Raw genomic sequence first — 22,992 nt, 5'->3', positions numbered from 1 at the left:
TTTCACTTAACACGTATAACTCTAGGATTTGGGCAGTGAAAATCCATATCAAACATTGCAACATGTTCGTGATAGCCCTAAACTGACCGGTTTTTGTGCATTGAGCAAGAACAAAGTGTACGGTCCCTTTGTCTTCCGTGAGAGAACCATCAACGGGATAGTGTACCTGGAAATGTAACAATTACTTTTGATACCACAGATCGATGAGGATGACCAAGAACGAAATGTTTACTTCATGCAAGATGGTGCACCCTCCCACTACCTGACTGAGGTCCGAGATTTTCTCACTGACCGCTTTCCAGGTCAATGGATTGGCCGTGATGCGCCAATTGCATGGCCCCACGTTCACCAGACCTGACACCACTTTTTTTTTGTTGGGATTCTCTACCCCAACTTAGAGCAAGAATTTACGCCGCCACTATGCGAGCTACACCTGGAATGCTACAGCGAATTTGCGAAGAAACTGACTTCCGATGGGATGTGTGCAGGGTAACCAGCGGAAGCCACATACAACATCTTCAGTTTAAGGCAGAATAACTCGATGTGTTTCCCTACAAAATAATACTAAACCCAGCTCTATATCTTCTTTCACTAAATTTACATGAATTTTTAAAGTTGTAACGTCCTTTATGAAACACCCTGAATCTATCACAGCATCTGTTCAACATTCATAAATATCATATAGTAAAAGAATCATAATGTTTAATTACATGCGCGACTGAAAGAACAGACACTGTTGGCCATCCAAGGCTGCACGACATGTTTTCGAAATTAATTCGCTGCCTGCAAATTCCTTGACGTCAGTTCAATCAGGTATAGTTCTGCTACCCAATAGTGATGTACAAAGATTTGTGCCAGACTGGGATTCGAACCCGCATTTCCTGCTTAACGCAAACGGTCTCCTTAATCAAATCGGCTATCCGAGTACGTTCCCTGGGAATTCCGGGTTCGATTCCCTGTCCAGCACAAAAATTCACCTGTCATAATTGGATAGTAAAACCACAGCTAATATACAGGGCTATTACAAATGATTGAAGCGATTTCATAAATTCACTGTAGCTCCATTCATTGACATATGGTCACGACACACTACAGATACGTAGAAAAACTCATAAAGTTTTGTTCGGCTGAAGCCGCACTTCAGGTTTCTGCCGTCAGAGCGTTCGAGAGCGCAGTGATACAAAATGTCGACAGAAGCCGAGAAAGCGTATGTCGTGCTTGAAATGCACTCACATCAGTCAGTCATAACAGTGCAACGACACTTCAGGACGAAGTTCAACAAAGATCCACCAACTGCTAACTCCATTCGGCGATGGTATGCGCAGTTTAAAGCTTCTGGATGCCTCTGTAAGGGGAAATCAACGGGTCGGCCTGCAGTGAGCGAAGAAACGGTTGAACGCGTGCAGGCAAGTTTCATGCATAGCCCGCGGAAGTCGACGAATAAAGCAAGCAGGGAGCTAAACGTACCACAGCCGATGGTTTGGAAAATCTTACGGAAAAGGCTAAAGGAGAAGCATTTCTTAAACAGGAGATTGGAAAACCGATGGATCGGTCGTGGTGGAGATCATGATCAACAATTCATGTCATGGCTTCCACGCTCTCCCGACTTAACCCCATGCGATTTCTTTCTTTGGAGTTATGTGAAAGATTCAGTGTTTAAACCTCCTCTACCAAGAAACGTGTCAGAACTGCGAGCTCGCATCAACGATGCTTTCGAACTCATTGATGGGGACATACTGCGCCGAGTGTGGGAGGAACTTGATTATCGGCTTGATGTCTGCCGAATCACTAAAGGGGCACATTTGTGAATGCCTAAAAAAACGTTTTGAGTTTTTGTATGTGTGTGCAAAGTATTGTGAAAATATCTCAAATAATAAAGTTATTGTAGAGCTATGAAATCGCTTCAATCATTTGTAATAACCCTGTAGTTGACGTCAAGGAATTCGCAGTCAGCGAATAATTTCGGAAAGAAATAAAAAATGTATACTAACTTTACTTATTTTACTACGGAAATGCTACGAGGAAGCCGTTTTGTACATCTAAAGATTTAAACCTTACAACATATGTAAAAGTGTTGCGTTTTGGAACACGAACTTTTCTGGTATATTTTGAGACTAGAAATACGGAAAAGAAAAGAACATTCACCTGGACTTGTTTAATGAATCTGGGGGAAGCACTAACGAGGAAGGTCAGATAGAAATTACGATTACGAACTTCCAGCATGCTGGAGTAGCTGTGGGTCAACAACTTGATCAGCACAACGAAAAACGAGTCCAATGTTGCAAATTTTACTTTTGAATGGTGGGCTCCATGTGGTTCCCAAGTCGTGCAGCGACCGTAAACCATAAAATTACCAAATATGCAGCAACCAGTCGCAAAATCATGATTTATTTATTCATGTTTGGAAGTCATATTGCGTTCTATCGATATTTCCCTTCGACACTTCGTGCCTATGATGATACTTTTTTAAATGTCGATGTATCGGATTTCTGATATCCTTAAGAGTATCGACAGTCGAGTTCTGACGTTGTTCAGGACCCTAATATATCCTACCAGGACCAGTAACGAGACTAAACACGAACAGCACTATAGTACTCTGGCGGTTGTTCTACCGGTCAAGAGAATTGCAGCTCTAATCACCCGCCGACAATGTGTTCGTGTAAGATGTTACACTGGCATTCGACCGTGTCTTCAACGTACTTCACTGTCTGTGTCAGGCGGTGCGTCAGGCTTCCCGAAACACCACAGCAAAGCCACTGCACTAAACAGCTACTGATGACACCAAAGAAGCTACTGGCTTCTTGATCACTGCTTGATTTCAGCAAGGTGTTTGATACCGTTATTTCGACACGTAACTTTTGATAGCAAAACAGCAGCTTAAAAAAAACACATTACTTTGGTTCGACGATTGCCTGAGAAAGAGGTAATAGTGTGTCATCTGTGGATAAAGAAGTCAGCAAGGGAAAAAAGTGACCTCAAAAGAACCCCAGGGTCAAGTCCTTAATTCGTTACTTTTCTTCCTGTGCACCAGTGATACTCCCACTTCCCCTGTGTTTTGCAACTACCACTTTTATACTGACAACATCGAGCCATACCGAAGCGGCAGCCATAAGAATATCGCTTCTTCCATATCAATCATGAAGTTTGTTCTGCATCGCTATGTAGCAGAGCGGTCTGAGGCGCTGCAGTCGTGGACTGTGCGGCTGGTCCCGGCGGAGGTTCGAGTCCTCCCTCGGGCATGGGTGTGTGTGTTTGTCCTTAGGATAATTTAGGTTAAGTAGTGTGTAAGTTTAGGGACTGATGACCTTAGCAGTTAAGTCCCATAAGATTTCACACACATTTGAACATTTTTTTGCATCGCTATGAATCCGGATCTTAAGACTAAACACCATGAACTCACAGGTGATCCTTCAATGGCACTGCAAGTTGTTCGGCGAATATATTCGCGAAGCAGTCCCTCCCTTACTCCTTTATGGTATTTGGATACAGAATATCTCGACATAACATCGGATGAGCCTATAAGGAATACAAAGTGGGAGAACAGACTGTCATAGCATCTGTCTCTTGCCTGTAAGCTATTTAAAAAAGTTATAGAAATATTTACAACTAAGATAATAGACAAACAGTCATCACTCCTGCCGGGACTGTACTATTGTGACGTAGTTTAATACGGGAGAAAAAATGACAAGTCTAGACGACGCTGCTGGCCCTCAACGGTTCCATAAGATCTGATTGTAACATTCAGTTGTTTGATCATGTCAGTAATATTATGCTCCGTTACGGTGGAAGTGGACAGGTAAGTAGTGTGCTTTTTCCATGCTGTCAGTCTTAACCACTGGAGCCCAGAATATCTCTCCTCGCATACAATATATCAATTCATCATCATTCAATAGCCGTCATTCGATAACTGGTATACAAGGTCTGACAAGCCCATCACGTTGGCTAACTGCGTGTTTCTTATTCATTTACTTTACCAAATCGTTCTCCATTGCAGCTTTAAGTCTGTGGAACAAATCTATCTGATAATCTACAATCTGATACAAAACGATGCTCCCTTCGAGAAGGAATCAAAACATTATCTATCATCCACCCTCTAAGCATTTCCCAGACGCCTTCCTTCTGTCCAACACGGAACCAGTACTTACTGTCATCACGGCTTTCTTCATCCGCACTTCTGTTTCTGTTTTCTTCTACCATTTCTTTCTCTGACTTCTTCATTTCACTCTCTTTCGCATACCACATTTCACCAGGTTTGATTCTATCTGTACAGCGCTATTGCATTTATAGAAGTATATCAGTAATCCCACTCGATAGAAATGCTATTTTGTGTGTGATTTGGTTAGCCTACGGTTAATTAGATTTAAATATACCTGTATTTACTAGGACTGTTACTATTTCGTGTAGGTCCTCTTCCACACACTTTTCAATGCTATCCATAAACAGAGGCCTTAAGGGTCATCCCGAGCTCCCTCTCTTTATCTTCCCTTCTATACAACTAGGATTGCCATTATATTCAAGTTTAAAGTGTGTTCCGGAATACTGCCACATACAATTCGAGATGTTGATACAGAGTTTCAAGTGTTTTTTCCTGTCTTCTTGCAGGACAAACCAACTTGCGCATTTTTTTAGTGGCCTGGTATTGGCCATTTCAAGTGAGATCAGTGATAAACGTTCGCTAAGAAAGTAGCAACCTCACTGCGTTATTCGTGGAAAGATGTTGAGTTCTAAGACAAAACATAGGATTTCATAAGAAACTGGTATTCAGAAGATGTCGCTATGGAAACGTGTTGCCGACAAGTCTGTTTCCTGTGGTCTGTAAAGCACACGGAATGCTGTTGCTACTCATGTCAACATTCTGGAGCTGTTCAAGACATTCCCGATGTACATAATAAATGTTGCCAAGTCTCTCGAGGACCGCATCGGCTGATGTCGCTAAAATTTCACAATATTTCGACGGCGACATTGCACGTCATTTTTCAGGAGATGATGTCGACGACTGCTGAAATATTACGCTCTCCTGTGAACTTTTTTTTTTTTTAATAGTGTTCCGTCAACGCCTGCTTATTAATGCGGGCCAAGCCTCTTCCGCTTGACGTGGAGTCTTCAGGGGCTTGTCTTGTGTCTCTTGATTTCCACGCCTGGGAAGCGGACATTCCTTCCGGACCTGTCAGGGCCTGCTTCTCACACCGGCAGCTGCCTGGACCCAGCGCTACACCGTTATGTCAGATCGCCGTTAATGGGGGAGCTCGGACTCCCATTTATGTCGGAGCGATCGAGCCGCAGCCAACTTCTGACGGCCGTTTTCTCGTCTTCGGTAGTCAGGTGTGATGTTAACAACTGAACAATACTCGGCATTACTGCGTTCTTACTCTAATTTTAAAGTGAAATCATTCCTTTTCTGCTCTTCTCTATAGCCGTTGCAGGTGTATTTTTTTTTTTTTTTCAAAAATTTTCTACGACACAGACATCGATGAGGTGTAGAATTTCGAAACATGTTCTACGCTCGCGTATTATGACATTTTTGGAAACCGAACAGACTGCTCTGTAGGAATCAATATGGGTTCTGGAAATAATGATCATCTGATAAATATGCTAGCGGCAAGACACAATCAATGCCTTCTCTGCGCGATAGCAATGGAAATACTATCGATGACAGTGCTGCTAAAGCAGAGTTACTAAACACACAACCTTCCGAAATACCTCCACCAAAGGCGACGCAGTAAATATTCCAGAATCCGAACCAAGACCAGCTGCCAACAAAATATTCAAACGTGTGTGAAATGTTATAGGACTTAACTGCTAGCCGGCCGGTGTGGACAAGCGGTTCTAGGCGCGTCAGTCTGGAACCGCGAGACCGCTACGGTCGCAGGTTCGAATCCTGCCTCGGGCATGGATGTGTGTGATGTCTTTAGGTTAGTTAGGTTTAAGTAGTTCTAAGTTCTAGGGGATTGATGACCTCAGATGTTAAGTCCCATAGTGCTCAGAGCCATTTGAACCTTAACTGCTAAGGTCATCAGTCCCTAAGCTGACACACTACTAAACCTAAATTATCCTAAGGACAAACACATACACACCCATGTCCGAGGGGGGACTCGAACCTCCGCCGGGACCAGCCGCACAGTCCATGACTGCAGCGCCCAAGACCGCTCGGCTAAACCCGCGCGCCAGCTGCCAACATGAGTAAGAAGTAGATACCCTCGGAGTAGTGAAGCAACTAAAACCACTTAATAAAAGCAAGTCTTCCGATCTAGACTGTACTCCAATTAGATTCCTTTCAGAGTATGCTGCCCGACCTTAATCATATACAACCGCTCGCTCTATGAAATATCCGTACCCAAAGACTGGAAAGCTGCACAGGTCACATCAATATTCAAGAAAGGCAATACGAGTAATCCACTAAATTACACCCATACCTCTAACGGTGATATGCGACAGAATTTTGAAACATATATTGTCCTCGAACATTATGAATTACCTCGAAGAGAACTCACTTTTACCTAAAATCACAACGACATACAGTATAAAATATAAAATCAAAACAATCGTTGTTTACCCCGTAAAGCGAATAGTACAAGAATTATCATTTAACGTTTCATCGATGTAAGAAGCTTTTCTCTTCACACTGCGACAGGATTTGTCTGCGGCCTTGTTGAAAGGACCATTCGGACATGTTTTGGAACACATAACCTACGGGGTTATTACAAATGATTGAAGCGATTTCATAAATTCACTGTAGCTACATTCATTGACATATGGTCACGACACACTACAGATACGTAGAAAAACTCATAAAGTTTTGTTCGGCTGAAGCCGCACTTCAGGTTTATGCCGTCAGAGCGCTCGAGAGCGCAGTGATGCAAAATGGCAACAGGAGCCGAGAAAGCGTCGTGCTTGAAATGCACTCACATCAGTCAGTCATAACAGTGCAACGACACTTCAGGACGAAGCTCAGCAAAGATCCACCAACTGCTAACTCCATTCGGCGATGGTATGCGCAGTTTAAAGCTTGTGGATGCCTCTGTAAGGGGAAATCAACGGGTCGGCCTGCAGTGAGCGAAGAAAAGGTTGAACGCGTGCGGGCAAGTTTCACGCGTAGCTCGCGGAAGTCGACGAATAAAGCAAGTAGGGAGCTAAACGTACCACAGCCGACGGTTTGGAAAATCTTACGGAAAAGGTTAAAGCAGAAGCACTTCTTAAACAGGAGATTGGAAAACCGATGGATCGGTCGTGGTGGAGATCATGATCAAGAATTCGGCCTCCACGCTCTCCCGGCTTAACCCCATGCGGTATCTTTCTGTGTGGTTATGTGAAAGATTCAGTGTTTAAACCTCCTCTACCAAGAAACGTGCCAGAACTGCGAGCTCGCATCAACGATGCTTTCGAACTCATTGATAGGGACATGCTGCGCCGAGTGTGGGAGGAACTTGATTATCGGCTTGATGTCTGCAGAATCACTAAAGGGGCACATATCGAACATTTGTGAATGCCTAAAAAAACTTTTTGAGTTCTTGTATGTGTGTGCAAAGCATTGTGAAAATATCTCAAATAATAAAGTTATTGTAGAGCTGTGAAATCGCTTCAATCATTTGTAATGACCCTGTATATGTATACTAATTTTCTATTCAGCTGCGTTTGTTGTTCTATTTATTTGCAATTGATTTCGAAGCCTTTAACGGCTTCATCCTCAGGCACTTAGGCAAAATCATCGAAATGAAATATGCAGGTAAGTTCGTCTCGTTGCTGTACCACAGCATCATCTAATTTAATGAATACAGGAACATAGTCAAGGGGGAAAAATCAGGTTGGAACTAGCTCTTATGCATCACAGAAGCAAAGACTTACTTGCAGTCTCCAGAAATGTTTAGAGAAACAAAAACCTTATCTGTATCGAATGACAACGATCGTAGCAATGCTCCTGCAGTATATTTGCACGACCTGATAGGGATTTCCTGTTACTAAACAACACACTGTATATATAGTATCAACGCAAGGCTGTCGCTAGCATTTGCACACGAAACAGGAAGTGGTAAAAGGGTGAGTTAGGGGGGAGGGGGAGATACCATTTAAGACTGCGTGTTCTCAGAAGCAGCAACTTGAAAACAACCAACATCCGCTTCGCCTTCGCTCCGTCAGCGCCGGCAACTGCATCTTTTATGTGAGTGGATTACTCACCGCCTGCCGCTTAAGCGCCCAGTAGGTCTCCTTTACGAAGGCGAGCCTTTTGAAAGCTATCACAACGACCATCTCCCACTGAATACTGTGGCACTTCAGACAAAGCTGTCTCTGTAAAGCGTCTTCCGCTGTTAAGTAGCTGACGCCATACACAATCACAAACAAGACTTCAGGGAGCATGGCGAAGTTCATGGCGGTGCCATTTGTTTTGCTGTACTTACACACATGCTCTGTTCCGGCATAAAACTGTTTATTTTGACAGAAAATTCCGGTTTTTCCAGTAATATTTCTGTTGTTTCTTCCCTGGCGCCGTCCTTATTTGAAATATTATTCAATACGATGATCACAACCTGCTCCAAAAAGGGTTTTCCACCACTGTCATAGCTTTCAGAGTTTGTTTTTCTGGCCACCTGATATCGCTATATACAAACACTTGTGTAACGGAGGTAACTTTTTGAATTTTGTCGATATACTCGTCTCGAGAGAATTCAGCAACTGTATACGAGTGGATATTTCAGATAATTCTCATTTATTGTTCCATCACAGTTGCACACTTTTTTAATTAGATTACATGTTACCATATCCTAGGATGTCCTGCACTATAAAAGTATTCGATTCATATTTATACATCTTCCTTACAACTGTGTTTATAATGAACGCAATAATGTGTTTCAAATCTCATCTATTTGTCTGTAAGTTCAAATTGCATACTTCAGTTCCGCTGCGGAAGCTTTATCTGCAGTACCCTCAAATACACAGTTTTATCTTGCAACACTATCGTTGTAAAGGAAAAAGAAACAGCAAATTAAAAATCGAAGCTTAACTAAGGTGTCAACCTTCTAGCAGGAACATAGTTTATATTTCTTTCTACCATACCAAGTTTTTGTGAGTTTTTTTTTTTTTAATTCTAAAATCTAGGTAAGGAAAATACGTAACTTTGCAATCTAGAACATTGAAAATGACGCTGCTACTTTCTAATATATGTTATTTCTATTTTTGTATTTTGTCTCAAATTTTGAGCTTCCTGTGATTATTGCCCGTTTCAGTCACTAGCGTACGTCTGCAGCAAACAGGCAGTCCGACAACATCTCTATCGGGAAAATAAATATTAAAGTAAGACATGATAGCGTATGTCAAGTTTGACGTTTGCTGTAGTGGAGTCAGTCTGTGCCACGCCAGATAAGCTTTGGTGAGTTTCCTAACGAGTTAGCGCCACTTTTACGTTTATTGTGGTGTACGGACGTAATAAAACGTTCGACACTATTTGTTCGTTGTGAATCATGTCTTGATGCCGCAGCGGCGTTCAGTTCCCGGTACTTTTTTCTCATAGTTCGTTCACGGTTTTAGTCGTTACGAATTTACTACGCTTCGGTGAACTTTACGCTACTACTGCGCGTCTGGTTGCCATTTGTTCAGCCTTTTTGTTTCCGGCCGCGACGTTGGACTGTATTCGAATGGACTTCTTATGCTCGTATTTGTATGGAATGAACGAGAGAGAGAGAGAGAGAGAGAGAGAGAGAGAGAGAGAGAGAGAGAGTGAGTGTGTGTGTGTGTGTGTGTGTGTGTGTGTGTGTGTGTGTGTTTTGCTTGTTAATTTACTTGCAGAGCTGAAGACCGCTCTACAATGAAGTGTTATTTGGTCACTGATGTAATGTACATATACGTATACTTGGTGCGCCACAATACAGTGCATGGATGAGATGCGTCGCACCAACATTATCGATGTCTGCTCTGTTGAAAGAGAGAAAAACGACTGTCTCTTATCGTATTCTCAGAATACCTACGCCAGAAATACGATGGTGGCAGCATAATGATCGCACCGTCTTCTTGGAATACAGTGTTACTTCCAGACTCCCCTTTGAGTTCCCTTGGCATTCCTGTTACACTCCCGTATGTGCTGACCGATCTGTTACGATCTTGGCAGCGCATGTAGGAATTCTACATGTTTCTAATACCTACCTGACAGAGATTTCAAATGCTGGATCAGTACTCCAGAATTGATCGCACTAGCGTCTCGTGGACAATTACCTTTGCAGGTGTACTGTCCTCCCCCCAACCCTACCAACAAATCTAAGCCCTACATTCGCCTTCCCTAGAAATGTTCTGCCCCCCCCCCCCCCCCCCCCTAAATATTCAACTCACCAACTTGTAAATGGTCCTAGATCCACATCTACTATCTGGCTACCCTCCACCTCTGCGGTGGGGAAGTACACTTGTACTGCCGGCCGCGGTGGTCTAGCGGTTCTAGGCGCGCAGTCCGGAACCGCGCGACTGCTACGGTCGCAGGTTCGAATCCTGCCTCGCGCATGGATGTGTGTGATGTCCTTAGGTTAGTTAGGTTTAAGTAGTCCTAAGTTCTAGGGGACTGATGACCACAGTAGTTAAGTCCCATAGTGCTCAGAGCCATTTGAACCATTTGCCATACACTTGTACTGGAGTACAAAACACTACCGAAAAATCCTAGCCTCCCTGCTCACGCAGACGTTTCAACCATTAGCAAAGGTCGGCTTCGCTCTTGTCACCTACCCCTGGAAACCGCTAGAATGTTTGCTGGAAATAGATTTAATACTTATGGCTGCTGGAGACTCACGTGGCAGATCAATGCTACGACAAAAAATGTTAAGATGCCTCCCATAACGACGAAGCCACCTGGCTTTGAATTGGCACGCAAGATCTGATCGATTCTTAGCCGAATAAGGATCAACGCTGGAAGGCGTGCCGACTCTTTTCACAAGTGGAACAACTTCACCAAGCTGTGACGGTGGCGTTGAAAAGCAGACTGTTCGCATGTAATTCACGAATGTCCTCTTGACCTTCCCCTGGCGATCTAACGCAGTTCCTGGTGATGAAGGAGGGATCAACAGAAAAATTTCTACTTTGAGACAATACTCATTTGTTTGTGATGTAACAGTACGCTAAATACATAAACCTCCATAAATACACAATGTAACGTGATCAGACACTACACAATTTGTTAAAGGCAGTAATTTGATTTACCCACTTTTAAAAACAGCTGCCATTCATTACTCCAAGTCGGAAATTTATCCAAGTCTTTCTTCAATTCATTACGCTTACCCAACGACGATGCTTTTTCCTGTAGACAATACTACAGTCAACGAACGATCTTATAGCGCTGGTGACCCAATCTTCTACATCGTTTATGCATATTGAGGACATCAGAGATCCTGTTACGCATCAGTGCAGCGCATCCGATGTCACTTTCATTTTGGCAGAACTTTCGCCGTCCATAATGGACTGGGCTCTTTTTAGTCAAGTATTCCTCTAACTTAAAGCTTTCTAAACCTTTCCTCGTGGCGATACCCTTCTCAGAGTTACAGTTTTACAACAGACCCTTTGACTAATGTTAATAAAAGAGATTCTATTGTAATGCACGATATTTTAAAGAAATGGTAATATTTATATCTAATTTCTAAAATGGCTCTGAGCACTATGGGACAACATCTGTGGTCATCAGTCCCCTAGAACTTAGAACTACTTAAACCTAACTAACCTAAGGACATCACACACATCCATGCCCGAGGCAGGATTCGAACCTGCGACCGTAGCAGTCGCGCGGTTCCGGACTGAGCGCCTAGAACCGCTAGACCACCGCGGCCGGCTATCTAATTTCTAAGTACAGTATACTTATGCACTAAATATAATTTCAAGTATACAAATCCCTTCAATACCATTAAGCATTCAATTATACGTCGGCCTGGCAACCATTTCAGATCTGTCGTTTACTACCTCGGATTAAGGACAAATTCACACGCACTTGCTCGTCTAACTGTCTCAAACTTTCACGTTTAACTGTTTTTATATTTGTCGTAACAGCAAGTGCACTTTCACACGAATACGCATGTTGTGGAAAACAGAAGCAAAATGAGGGGGGCTGTTTTAGTAATTTAAGGATAATCTCGCTGAAAACAGATCCAGAAGTTGCATAAATCTGATTCTTGGTACTTTGTAGCTTTGCATTTCCTCCTCTTCAACAAGCAGAATCTGGAAAGTACTGGAAAGGGTGAAAGGATTTCCTATCGAGTCATACTCGTTCATGTTTACTGTTGGGAAATATCCATCCAACCACTCCTTCAATTGCGCTAGATGCTCGTGAATCAATGGTTGTATTTTGTTACTATTGCACATTTAGATATCGAAGGAAACGTTTCAAATCTATTTTTTTTCAATAATATCTCCATATTATCTCTTAACGGTACATTTTTGTCTGTGGGGGTGAGGAGACCTGCAACTTTACCTTATAGAGCAGCATTCCTTTTGCTGATTATTACAAATGACCTGAAAGGAAATCTAGCTTTGTGCTCTAGAATTCGCCTTATATTGCGTCAACCACCAAACCCAACTTACAGGTCACTCGTTTAATACGGGGTCTGTGAATACACTGAACGAAGAGAAGGATGTTTTACATTATTTTAGCAAAAAATTTTCGTTTGTTCTACGTTCTGAATTTACTACTCTCGAGACAGCTTTGGTGCTACTACTAGATACCATGATGTGTCAGGACACCCAGTTTGGAAATCTCTGCTCTAACCGCATCTCTGTTAGGATACTCCATACGATCGTATCTTGGTACACTGCTTTGGGCTTGAGCTCTTTCGCCCAGTAATTTCTTTGCCACGCGGTAGTTTCTGCTATTGGTAACAACTGGCTGTAGTGACGTGTAGTTTAAGACAAAGTCTGACTGAAGAAGCACAAGCTGTGCTATCGGCAGGTTACGTCAAATCGATTCCATATTTATAGATTTCCGGAAGGCTTTTGACACCGTCCCTCACACGCAACTTCTAGAGTGCCTATGGAGTATCGTCCAAATGTGCGCCCGGATTCATGGTTTCCTGTCAGAAAGGTCCCATAGTTCGAAGTAATTGACGGAAAGTGGTCGAATGAAACAGAAGTAACATCTGGCGTTCCCTAAGGAAATGTTATTGGTCCTCTGCTGTCCCTTATCTATATACACGATTTAGAAGACAGCATGAGCAACCCTCTTAGACTCATTGCAGATGATGCTGTCATTTACTGTCTAGTAAAGTCACCAGGAGATCAAAACCAATTGCAAAATGATTCAGACAAGACATCTGTGTGGTGCGAAAAGTGGCAATTGACTCTAAATAATGAAAAGTGGAAGTCATCCCCGTGAGTACTGAAAGGAATCCGCTAAATTTCTGTTACACGATAAATCACACATACCTAAAGCCTGTCAATTTAACTAAATAGTCGATAGCTGAGTGGTCGGTGCGACGGAATGGCATGCAAAGGGGCCGGGTTCGATTCCCGGCTGGGTCGGAGATTTTCTCCGCTCATCATCATCATCATCACCACCACCATCCGAAGTGGCGTCACCTAAAAAGACTCCCACCAGGGGACTGGTCTACCCGACGGGAGGCCATAGCCACATGACATTTCATTTCATTTCAACTAAATACTTAGAGATTACAATTGGGAATAATTTAAATGGGAATGATCATATAGATAATGTTGGACAGAAAACAAACTAAAGCCTGTGTTACATTTCCGATACCCTTAGAAAATGCACCATGTCTACTAAAACGACTGCTTTCACTTCAGTTGTGCACCTCCTTCTGGAATACTGCTTTCCGGTGTTGGATGCGCGGCAGATGGAGAAAGTTCAAAGAAGGCAGCTCGTTTTGTATTATCGTGAAATAGAGAAGAGAGTATCATGGATATGACCCATGGGAATCATTAAAACAAAGGCGTTTTTCGTTGCGGCAGAATCTTCTCACAAGATTTCAATCACTGACTGTGTCCCCAGAAGGTGAAAATATTTTGCTGGCGCCCTCCTACATAGGTAGAAATGATCATCATAATAAAATAAGAGAAGTCAAGGCTTGACGGAAAGATTTGTGTGTTTGTTTCTCGCGGGGGCTGCTCGAAAGTAGAACGGTAGAGAAGGTGGTTCGATGAACCCTCTGCGAGGCGTTTAATTGAGAATTGCAGAGTAACCGTGGAGAAGAAGGAGTAGAATTCTTTAGTGAAAACGTAGAACACAATAAATGTCCTTGAGCGTATGTGAGTGCGAATATGTAGCTATTATGCTGATTAAAATTAAAAATATACCAAAGACTTGATCATTCTCGTTGCTTACGTTCATGCTAGCTGTGATTACATGGCTGACATACTTCCGTTAGAGGTTTTTGATGATAAATAAAAATGGTGTACTTGCCATCAACTCATGTGTCCTCTTCAAAATGTGTGAAAAATCTTATGGGACTACACTGCTAAGGTCATCAGTCCCTAAGCTTACACACTACTTAACCTAAATTATCCTAAGGACAAACACACACACCCATGCCCGAGGGAGGACTCGAACCTCCGCCGGGACCAGCCGCACAGTCCATGACTGCAGCACCTCAAACCGCTTGGCTAATCCCGCGCGGCACACATGTCCTTAACGAACTACAGTACATAGCAGATTTTATCAGATAGCCTGCCAGACACGTCGTACGGTTATTTCACATTTCATTAAACATGTTTTATTGACATAGCCCTCCAGACAGCTGCCCGTGTTAGCACAGCATTTGGGCAGGTGCGACGGCCCCGGGTCGAATCCATCCAGCGGACTAACGACTAGGGTATGCGTGCTGACCAGCCTGGATGCTGGTTTTAGGTGCCCCCTCCCACATCCGAATAGGTGAATACCCGGCTGGTACCCACACCTTGCCTCGGTTATATGATTTACAAATATTTTGAAAGAAAATGGTTCAAATGGCTCTGAGCACTATGGGACTTAACATCTATGGTCATCAGTCCCCTAGAACTTATAACTACTTAAACCTAACTAACCTAAGGACATCACACAACAACCAGTCATCACGAGGCAGAGAAAATCCCTGACCCCGCCGGGAATCGAACCCGGGAACCCGGGCGCGGGAAGCGAGAACGCTACCGCACGACCACGAGCTGCGGACATTTTTGAAAGAGATCTCATACTTTGACATGAGCAGTACCACACACGAACAGCTGGTGTACACAAATTCCGTCCCAGGGGAGTAAACGGGTGGTGACTGGAAGGGCATTCGCCCACCCACTAAACATTAACAAAGCCAAAATCCGGTGTAGGTACAAGGTAAAGGCAGAAGAAGAGAGAGAAGATTTTTAGTGACATTGTCCTCCATACGAGTACTTTCATAAAATACTTGGCAGTGTTTCGTGTACGTCACTGCGAACATCACAAACTGTTTAATATATTGGGTGATGCCATGATGATGATAAAAACTTTCATGGATGATGGAGAGGGGTAAATGGGACAATTGGAGGTAAGGGACCCTGGTCGAGAAATTATGGAGTCTAAAGTGATAAGCGAAATATCATTCTGGTACCTCTGACAGTGGACGTCTTCTACTGCAATCTCTTTGCTTTCCACATCTTGGGAGTAAGCAGTATGGTCCAGAACAAGGAAAAAACTCCAGTAAACATGGGTTCTAAACTGCATAACTTAAGAGCTATGAAGACTTGTTCAGCAGAAGAGATGTGTTTCAAAATAGCGAAAATAAACAAGGGCTCAAAACTTTTGAGCTATGAACCTCAGGGCCCCATGTCTACTACAGTTTTTTTCCTTGTTTTGGCCGGTAGTACCTTCCAGCAAAGAGCTTGCAGTACAAGAGGTCCACTATCAGCGCTACCAGAACGATTTTCGCTTATAACTTTCGACTCAGCATTTTTCGGGCCAAGATCCCTTACCTCAAATTGATACATTTACCCTTCTCCAGTATCCCTGAAAGTTTCTAACATCATCGAGGAATCGCCCTGTATCGCAGATATTATAATGCGAAATAGTCACTAACGTAACTTTCTCCGCTTGCTACTAGCCAGCGTGTAAATGCTAGCCTTTCTTCATATTACGTTGGTCGTCGGTAATCAACGTTCTGCTTTTAAATTTCCTCTTATATTGTAATAAGAAGCCGCCGAAAAGCGTCAACGGACGTTCAGTGCGAAGTTCTGGATTAATGTTAAGGAAAGCTGGAGCTGCAATTCAGGATTTAGTACACTACCTCCCCGTTTATATACAAACTGATATACCTAAATTGTTCCGTTCCTACGCCATTTTGCGCACGTCGTCAAAGGCAGTGCGCTCGCGTTGCAGTGCAATCCTCTCCGAATGTTTTGCACCGTGGATCTTAACTACATAGTGTTGTATCCTCTGTGCCGATTATTAGCGTCATATTCGTTATGTCGTGGTTTCCGTCCACTCTGGTGTAAACTCTTGTTCACGGATACTAGCGAATGGTAGTGAACTGTCGGCGAAGGTAGTGTATGTTCCGTTCCATCCCCCCCTCCCTTCCCCCACCCCGATGTAAAGGGACTTTATATGTACAGGGTGTTTCAAAAATGACCGGTATATTTGAAACGGCAATAAAAACTAAACGAGCAGCGATAGGAATACACCGTTTGTTGCAATATGCTTGGGACAACAGTACATTTTCAGGCGGACAAACTTTCGAAATTACAGTAGTTACAATTTTCAACAACAGATGGCGCTGCAAGTGATGTGAAAGATATAGAAGACAACGCAGTCTGTGGGTGCGCCATTCTGTACGTCGTCTTTCTGCTGTAAGCGTGTGCTGTTCACAGCGTGCAAGTGTGCTGCAGACAACATGGTTATTCCATAGAACAGAGGATTTTTCTGGTGTTGAAATTCCACCGCCTAGAACACAGTGTTGTTGCAACAAGACGAAGTTTTCAACGGAGGTTTAATGTAACCAAAGGACCGAAAAGCGATACAATAAAGGATCTGTTTGAAAAATTTCAACGGACTGGGAACGTGACGGATGAACGTGCTGGAAAGGTAGGGCGACCGCGTACGGCAACCACAGAGGGCAACGCGCAGCTAGTGCAGCAGGTGATCCAACAGCGGCCTCGGGTTTCCGTTCGCCGTGTTGCAGCTGCGATCCAAATGACGCCAACGTCCACGTATCGTCTCATGCGCCAGAGTTTACACCTCTATCCATACAAAATTCAAACGCGGCAACCCCTCAGCGCCGCTACCATTGCTGCACGAGAGACATTCGCTAACGATATAGTGCACAGGATTGATGACGGCGATATGCATGTGGGCAGCATTTGGTTTACTGACGAAGCTTATTTTTACCTGGACGGCTTCGTCAATAAACAGAACTGGCGCATATGGGGAACCGAAAAGCCCTATGTTGCAGTCCCATCGTCCCTGCATCCTCAAAAAGTACTGGTCTGGGCCGCCATTTCTTCCAAAGGAATCATTGGCCCATTTTTCAGATCCGAAACGATTACTGCATCACGCTATCTGGACATTCTTCGTGAATTTGTGGCGGTACAAACTGCCTTAGACGACACTGCGAACACCTCGTGGTTTATGCAAGATGGTGCCCGGCCACATCGCACGGCCGACGTCTTTAATTTCCTGAATGAATATTTCGATGATCGTGTGATTGCTTTGGGCTATCCGAAACATACAGGAGGCGGCGTGGATTGGCCTCCATATTCGCCAGACATGAACCCCTGTGACTTCTTTCTGTGGGGACACTTGAAAGACCAGGTGTACCGCCAGAATCCAGAAACAATTGAACAGCTGAAGCAGTACATCTCATCTGCATGTGAAGCCATTCCGCCAGACACGTTGTCAAAGGTTTCGGGTAATTTCATTCAGAGACTACGCCATATTATTGCTACGCATGGTGGATATGTGGAAAATATCGTACTATAGAGTTTCCCAGACCGCAGTGACATCTGTTGTTGAAAATTGTAACTACTGTAATTTCGAAAGTTTGTCTGCCTGAAAATGTACTGTTGTCCCAAGCATATTGCAACAAACGGTGTATTTCTTCGCTGCTCGTTTAGTTTTTTTTTTTTTTTGCCGTTTCAAATATACCGGTCATTACAAATTGTAATCTTCCAAGAACATGAACCCCGTTAATCGTTTTCCTTTGAGAATCGGAAGAGAGCCGCAGATTGAGCCTTAGTGCTGTTGTTTCGGGAGCGCCTGGAATGCAACTCTATGCCGCTTGTCCGGAGGCAACCGAAATGTCAGAGAAAGTGCAGCCAGCCCCAATCGTGCCCTCACTGTGAGCGGCGGAAGACCACTCCACTCAGCGGAGCTATTTGTTGAGAGCGCGTGCAAATCAGGAATGTGGGATGTCAAACTAGTTTTTTCCAAGAACCAGATGTCTAAGTATGAGGGGCGTTACGTCTTAAGCGAGTCACCCTGCATAAGAACCGAGAGGGAGAAATAAGAATGGAAGACCAAGGGCGAAGATTTCCTATTAGGAAAGGCGTAGCCTTTCTGCCCTTCTGTTCAACTTGTCTACCGAGGATACAAAAATGCTTCAGAAGTTGTGTTAAAATCCGGACTGGAAGAGTACGAGTGGCAATTTTCGCTGATGTCATTTCTTCCCTCGGTGAAAGTGAAGAATAACAGCACCAAAAAATTTTCTAGTGACACCGGTGCCCACCTCCAATGCGTTAAACCTCTTGAGTCCCGATAATGTCAACAAAACATAATTTTATAATTCATCACATAGTTAAATTGTATTATCATAGTAAGCAACGAATACGCGAAGAAACTCGCGTTTTTTTTAAGAAGGTGGTTTCACTTCTGATCTACTGGAACGTAGAGTTTTGAACTACCCATCACGTCATGTGATATATTTAAAAGCAAATTACAATTTTTCCTAGACGAAATCCCACATCTTGAAACTTCCATGAACTCGTAAGGCTTAAAACACATTACAGTACTAAATAAAAGCAAATATGGGCCTAAAATTTAATAAATTTTGTATCTAAACTACGTACTGTCCCAGTGGTTACTTTACGATACCATTCATACGGGCAGTAGGAGAAACTCAAATTTACGTTACAGTAATATAGACGTATTTTTTTCGCTGTCAATGACCTTCTTAGTACGGCCTATATATAAAAAATCAGATGTTAATCACCTACAATCACGTAGCACCATCTCCGTGCCGACGGTTACTCTGAACGCTACATCCGTAGAAGTATCTCAGTGAACTACTAGACGTTCCTGCGTTGCAATAGTATCGAAAGTTCATACGAAAAGCATTGGCATGTAAAAGAAAGAAAAATGCAGCTTCAGGCAGAACCCACTTGTATTCAAAGGGTTAAAAGAGCGATGTGGAATATTTCTTTAGAAAAAGCGAGGAGATCCAGAAAACACACACACACACACACACACACACACACACACACACACACACACACACACACACACACACACACAGAGAGAGAGAGAGAGAGAGAGAGAGAGAGAGAGAGAGAGAGAGAGAGAGAGAGAGAATAGAATGTTCAGTTACCTAAACCAAAACTACAAGATCTCTCCAAAACAAAAACTTATCTTAAATTTTATAAAGTTACATCACTACTAACATTGCTATGTGGGTGTGAATCTCGGGCAATTAAAAAAAAAAAGCAAGAATATATTGAGAAGGAACTGAAAATGTTTTATGTAAATAAGAAGATTGAAGAAAATAGACAAAAATGGAGATCCCATCTGTTGAAAATGGAAGAATCAAGATTATCACCATATTTTTGTCAATATAATCGACTTCAGTCGAAACAAGGCCTCGGGAGTAGACAATATCCCATTAGAGCTACTGATAGCCTTGGGAGAGCCAGCCATGGCAAAATTGTACCATCTGGTGAGCAAGATGTATGAGACAGGCGAAATACTCTCAGACTTCAAGAAGAGCATAATAATCCCAATTCCACAGAAAGCAGACGCTGACAGGTATGAAAATTACCGAACTGTCAGTTTAATAAATTACGGCTGCAAAATATTAGCACGAATCCTTTACAGAGGAATGGAGAACCTGGTAGAGGCCGACCTCGGGGACGATCAGTTTGGATTCCGCATAAATGTAGGAACACACGAGGCAATACTGACCCTATGACTTCTCATAGGAGATAGGTTAAGGAAAGACAAACCTACGTTTATAGCATTTGTAGACTTAGAGAAAGCTTTTGACAAGGTTGACTGGAATACTCTCTTTCAAATTCTGAAGGTGGCAGGGGTAAAACACAGGGAGAGAAGGCTATTTACTATTTGTACAGAAACCAGATGACAGTTATAAGAGTGGAGGGGCATGAAAGGGAAGCAGTGGTTGCGAAGGTAGTGAGATAGGATTGTTGCCTATCCCCGATGTTATTCAATCTGTACACTGAGCAAGCAGTAAAGGAAACAAAAGAAAAAATCGGAGTAGGAATTAAAGTCCAGGTAGAAGAAATGAAAACTTTGAGGTTTGCCAATGACACTGTAATTCTGTCAGAGACAGCAAAGGACTTGGAAGAGCATATCCTGAAAGGAGGATATAAGATGAACATAAAAAAGCAAAACAAGAATAATGGAATGTAATCGAATTAGGGAATAAGATTATGAAATTAAGTAGTAAATGAGGTTTGCTGTTTATGAAGCAAAATAACTGATCATGGTCGAAGTAGGCAGGATATAAGAAGTAGACTGGCAAAGGCAAGAAAAGCATTTCTGAAGAAGAGAAATTTGTTAACATCCAGTACACATGTAAGTGGCAGGAAGTCATATCTGAAAATACTTGTATTCAGTGTAGGCATGTATGGAAGTGAAACATGGACGCTAAGCAGTTTAGACAAGAAGCGAATAGAAGCTTTTGAAACGAAGAATGAGGAAGATTAGATGGGTAGATCACGCAACTAGGGAGGAGGTACTGAAGAGAACTGGGGAGAAGAGAAATTTGTGGGAGAACCTGATTTAAAGAAGGGATCGGTTGGTAGGACAGACCAATTTAGTACTGGAGGGGAAGCGTGGTGGTGGTGGTGGTGGTGTTGGGGGGGGGGGGGGGGGGGGGGGGGGTAAAAACCGTAGAGGGAGACCAAGAGATGAATAGAGTAAGCACACTCAGAGGGATGTATGTATGTATGTTTGTTCAGTAGTTACTCGAAGATGAGGAGGCTTGCACAGGACAGAGTAGCATGGAGAGCTGCATCAAACCAGCCTATGGAATGAGGACGACAACAACAACAATCCGCAAGGTAAAAGATGCACTGGAAGACCAGCAAAAAGATGCAGGGACTAAATGTAACTGCTACAGGCCTAGCGCGGCCTAATCCATGACAAGAAGAGATGAATATTTATTTCCAGCCAACTACTTTGGGTCAAGCTGTCATCTTAAGTCACTGATAAGGTTGCTGTTTAATTGCTTCATCTCTCATATGCTCGTGCCTCTGAAATCTCATCAATTCGTAATGATCTAACCGCCCGGCAACAAATCTACAGTCTGTTCACCGCGAGCTAGGACGAAACAGCTTGATGTCAACGACCAGTGAAAGCAGGGGTGTCCAGAATCCTTGTTGGTGAGGAGCAGGCCACCGGGCTGACGTCACAAAGAAATGTGTGTCGCTCGTCAGAAACCCTATATTATGAACTTTGTCTACAATGTAATGAAAGAAAGCATAAAAAGCCGACAGGCGGCAGAGCAGATTCAAACACAAGCGATTCTGATAACAATAATAGTGACAATATTGTTATAGGAACGATAAAACTAAGTTTATCTGTCGACCTTTAACTACTCTCATACGGGTTTGTAACAAAACGCTCCTCTCTTTCCGCTGTAATGTAGTCTAATTTCCACACTAGAATTTCAACTTTTTCCACCTCATGGAGGACAGATCTGCAGCCACTGTTCTTACTGTTTGGTGTAACAGTTCTTTAACTTCCGACATTTTGTATGTTCTGGTTTCTTTTTTGTTGCAACATAGCCGTTGATTCTGACCCAAACTAACGCGATGGCGTTTAATTCGCAATCGTACGGAGAAAGTCTAAGAGCAGTTTTCTCTGCATTCTTAACCATTTCTTCTACTGCCTATTCCATGTGTGCTAATCAGCAACGTTTTTTTTACGATTTGTAGTAGTTTTTTCTTGAACATGCCACCTTCAGAAAGCGACATTTTAGCCATTCTGATTTATCTTGCTTATTGGAATTCGCATTAGGAACTTTTTCTTTTCGACGAGAAAGGCGTGGGGTGTTAACAAGAACAATAACTGTGTTGCCAGGAAGCCGAGGAACAACATCTTGAAACCATTTCTCAAACGTATCGGCGTACATCTCCTCCTGATAATCTCCATTCTTCTTGGATTCGAAAATCCATAACAAGCTTCGCAAACCCTGCTTTGATCCCAAAGTGTGTCATAGTGAGGCGTTTTCTTTTACCCGATGGGCCATTGTTTCTGGTCGATAATCCGAACAGAAAAGCTCGTTTAGAGGATTTTACGGTGTTGTCTGCCCAGACATTACTTCGGGTATGTCCTGCAACCAACCATGTCTAGTCCAAACAATAAATCGGTCTTCCTTCGTCTCTCAACAATTTACTGATTCGTTGATAAAGCAGCCTCCATAAAATGTCATCATCCCTGTCGAGTAGCATGCTATCCTGTCATCACCGAACACATTTAAAATTAATTTCTTTTAACAATTTATGAAATGTTGTTGACCGAAAACTGCCCAAATCTGGATTTTCGTTCACGGCAGCAAGAACTTTTGTTGTTGGCAAGTCGTTAAGGGGAAAAAAAATTCATCTACCTTCCTTCGTGTCGCATTTCTATCGAAGTCATCAACACTTTGTGCAAGTTTTTGTCGTGATTTTTCTTTCTCGGGAGACTTCACAGTGTGCATGTCCTTATACTCACTTAAAAAACGATAAAGTGAAGATCGACCAACACCTGTAGATTCAGCATTTTTCAAAACAGTCATTGACTACTCCGGATATAACAGCTCCGTTTTATACACATTAAGAACCGTACATTTCTCCGCAGATCTTAAAAATTTC

At 42.9% G+C, this 22,992-nt stretch overlaps 1 protein-coding gene across 1 annotated transcript in view; it reads right to left on the bottom strand.

Moving 5' to 3' along the window:
* LOC124620838 (probable G-protein coupled receptor Mth-like 1) overlaps window positions 1-22,992 on the bottom strand; it is a 548,776-nt gene that overhangs the window by 459,563 nt on the left and 66,221 nt on the right. The gene's annotated exons all lie outside the window — the stretch shown is intronic.

The sequence above is a fragment of the Schistocerca americana genome, chromosome 1 (genome assembly GCF_021461395.2).
Source record: "Schistocerca americana isolate TAMUIC-IGC-003095 chromosome 1, iqSchAmer2.1, whole genome shotgun sequence".
Taxonomy (NCBI): Eukaryota; Metazoa; Arthropoda; class Insecta; order Orthoptera; family Acrididae; genus Schistocerca; species Schistocerca americana.
This window is presented reverse-complemented; position numbering and strand designations above follow the sequence as displayed.